General features: G+C 35.3%; 1 pseudogene; it reads left to right on the plus strand.

The window, feature by feature from the left end:
• The first annotated feature begins 3,451 nt into the window (after positions 1-3,451).
• On the plus strand, positions 3,452-3,772 carry LOC144243448 (enhancer of rudimentary homolog pseudogene; annotated as a pseudogene).
• Positions 3,773-4,107: the final 335 nt, after the last annotated feature.

Raw genomic sequence — 4,107 nt, forward strand, 5'->3', positions numbered from 1 at the left:
TATATATAGTTATAGTTATATAGTTATATATATAGTTATATATATATATACACATATATAGTTATATATATACACATATATATAGTTATATATATACACACATATATATATAGTTACATAGTTATATATAGTGGAATATTACTCAGCCATAAAGAAGAATGAAATCTTGCCATCTGCAACAACATGAATAGATCTAGAGAGTATTATGCTAAGTGAAATAAGTCAGTCATAGAAAGACAAATACCATATGATTTTACTCACATGTGGTATTTAAGAAACAAATCAAATGAACAACAAAAAAAAGAGAGAGAAACCAAACAGCAGACTCTTAACTATAGAGACAAACTGATGGTTACTAGGAGAGATGGGCTGGGGGTGGGGGGGCGGCTGAAATAGGTGAAGGGTATTAAAAGTACACTTATCATAATGAGCAGTGAGTAAGGTAGACAACTGTTATTATATTGTGTACCTGAACCTAATATAACACTATATGCTAATTATACTTGATTTTTAACTTTTTTAAAGTGGAGGGAGGATAAAAAAGGATAGAAAGAATAACCAACACTCACTGGCTCCAGATTTTGTGGGGTCTGAGGTTTCTACAATTTGAGGGGCTCACCTTAAAAAACTAACAGTATAGGGGCGCCTGGGTGTCTCAGTTGGTTAAGCATCCAACTTTTTATCTCAGCTCAGGTTTTGATCTCAGGGTTCTGAGTTTAAGCCCTGCATTGGGCTCCATGCTGGGTGTGAAGCCTACTTTTAAAAATAACAAATATGGGGCACCTGGGTGGCTCAGTTGGTTAAGCATCTGACTCTTGTTTTTGGCTCAGACTCATGAGTTCAAGCTCCACATCAGGCTCTGAGGTGCCAGTGTGAAGCCTTCTTGAGATTCTCTCTCCCCCACCCTTCTCTCTGCCCCTCCTACAATTTCTGTCCCTCTAAATAAATAAATAAACAAAATTAAAATTAAAATTTTTAAATAATAAGTTAAAGTTTTAAAAAACCCAAAGTTTAAATACCTAACAAATAAATATTTGTTCAACTGTCAGAATCTGAAAAAAAGCTTATTCTTATTTATCAATAACTGCCTAAGATAGTTTAACATTTACCTTCTCTACAGTATTGGCTGCAATTTTTTTCATCATCTCTTTATGTAATATCTTTCTAATATCAATTTTCATAATGAGAATAGAATGATAATTTAATATTTTTTGGAATCAAAAAATTTTTACTATTGATAGTTGGGATGCATAAAATATACGACATTACAAAAATATACTTTTGTTGAGTGTAGTTCTGTTCTAAGTTTGTGTCCTACAAACAGGAATTTTGATAAGTTCTATTTTGCACGATTATCAGAAATTTTTAAAATATATGCTGCTTTTTAATTTGCATATACTATGATTTGTATACTTTATCAAATATATTCCCTGGCAGCAGAGCACTTCCATTTGCAACAGATTTTGATGAGAACTGAATTCTCCAGTAATAATTAAACACATCTGATGACCGAACGAATTTTCCAGAGATCAGCTTCTGGTTCCATATATTGCATGCCTCCCTTTTACTCCAATATCCAATATCTAATTTCTGCTTCCAGGAACCAGAGAAGGAATTCATACACTGATGGTCAGCAGAGGCTTAGCTACACAATAGTGACTGAAAAATCACATAGATATAACTCACTAAACCCAACTAAATATCATGAACTCAATTTTCCCTAAGCTGAATCTCATAAAATCCTGAAGCATGGTTAAAGGAAATACAGAACAATGAGGTTTGTAGACTTATATTTGAATTAAAAGTCAAAATATACTCATGGTGTAATTTATTTTTTAAAAAATTACCTAACTCTTCTAGAAGCAATAACTAGAAAATCTAGTTAGCAATAACTAACTCAGTGACAAGGAGTGCTCCTAATGTCCAGATTGTGGTTTCTCAATACCATTTCCAATAATAATAATATTAATAAAAACCAACCCTGAAATCTTCGGCAAGACGGCTGATTCCAGGTCTGGTACAATTAGTCAATATAAGCCTAGAATATCCCATCATATAAGAGCCAAGTGAAAGGGACTCCCACTGGCCAAAGATAAGATAGTTTGTGCATCAAGAAGTATAAGAGCTGTAAGTTCTTTTTTAAAAATCTATAAGGTCATACTGTTTTCCACAGTGGCTGTAACAATTTACATTCCCACCAACAGAGTGCCAGGGCTCCTTTTTCTCCACATCCTCCCCAACACTTGTTATTTCTTGCCTTATACACTGAAACTAATTGAACATTGTCAACTACACTCAAATTTAAAAAAAAAACAAAAACACCATACAATACATGTCAGGCCAAGTTAAAAAAAAATCTATGAAGTCATAATGATATATTTAAAAAAATCATTGGTTCCATTTGAAGGTTTGTTAGGGCACGAACTTCTCATTCTAAAATTTTCTAGGGGCGCCTGGGTGGCTCAGTCGGTTAAGCATCCGACTTCAGCTCAGGCCATTGTCTCACGTTTCGTGGGTTCCAGGCCCGCGCTCGGGCTCTGTGCTGACAGCTAGCTCAGAGCCTGGAACCTGTTTCGGATTCTGTGTCTCCCTCTCTCTCTGACCTTCCCCTACTCACGCTGCCTCTGTCTCTCTCAGAAATAAATAAAACACTAAAAAATGTTTTAAATTTTCTAGAGGGAGGTAAATTATCCCATCATTCCTGTACTAACTAGATTCCAGTGTAATCAAATAATTGATGAAAAATAATTCTTCTCTATAGAAAAATTCCACTTAGTAATTACAAAAGGAATGATTAGATTAAAGTATCTAAATTTTGTAGCCCGTAATGAAATAATAGCTGTAGATAATGGTTATCCAAATTTGCTAAAACTATCTGGGAAATGATGCATGGATCAGGTTGACAATATTTGAAACCTCCAGTCAATCTTAACATGACAAAAAATAAAATAAGATAAAATAAAATACAATGAGGAGAAAGCGTGTCAAGCATCAGATGCCTCTGATGTGATATAATAGTGAGTCCACAGCATCATTTATAAAATGGTCTACCAAAACACTGAATTTGAATATGAAGAAGCATCTTAGATGTAACTACCAGTTTACAGGAAGTACACAGATGACCACGCCAAATGACACTGCAGGAATGCAATCAGCCAATCCTAGGGTGTAGGAGATGCTATGGGACACAAGATCCAGTTTCTTCAACAAATAAATTCATTAAAAAAGAGAAAGAGAGAGGAGAAAGTTTACAGATTTAAAGAATTTTAGGAAACACCAAATGCAATATATGGACTTTATCTGAATCCTCATTCAAATAAGTCAATTTGAAAAGTGCTATGGAACAATAAGTTCAACTTGGTGAATACCGAGAGCATATTTAATAATACTGAAGAAATAGTGTTGCATGCAGGGGTGGTGTCGGCGGCAGCAGCAGAGAGAGCTTGGGGCCATGTCTCACATCATTTTGCTGGTACAGCTACCAAGAGGCCAGAAGGCAGAACTTACCGTTGAATCAGTGAATGAATGCATTGAACGCATTTGTAAAATTATGAAGAGCATCTGAAGAGAATGAATCCCAACTGCCGCTCTATCACATATAATATCAGCCAGTTGATTTTATCAATGATCTGGCAGATCTCAGCTGCCTTGTTTACAAACTAATACCCAGGCATGCCAGCCTCATAACAAAGACTGGATTAAAGGGAAAATCTACATGTCCCCCTGTCGGCAGGTCCAACAAGCTGGGAAATATCTGAGTAGGAGGCATTAGANAAGAATCCTATTTCCATTGTGTACACTCTAGCCAGAACTGAATATATTAGATGAAATGTGAAGATCTTGGTCAATCTGAAATCCCTGAAGGCCCTTACCTCCACCTTTTATTTAACATAAACCTTTTTATAATATAGATGGAAGTTTATTTTTGTCAGTGAATATTGGTTCCAGTCCTTCAAACTATTCATATCTGCCTTATAACATTCACCGCACTAACCCTTCTTCAGGCTGGGGTGGGAGTGGTGACAGTTTCATTGTATCTTCAAGACAAAGTCTTAGTGAAAAACAAATAAATGCTCTTTAGGCTTTTTTTAAAAAGAGGAAATCATG

This window comes from Crocuta crocuta, unplaced genomic scaffold (assembly GCF_008692635.1).
Source record: "Crocuta crocuta isolate KB4526 unplaced genomic scaffold, BGI_CrCroc_1.0 scaffold167, whole genome shotgun sequence".
Taxonomy (NCBI): domain Eukaryota; kingdom Metazoa; phylum Chordata; class Mammalia; order Carnivora; family Hyaenidae; genus Crocuta; species Crocuta crocuta.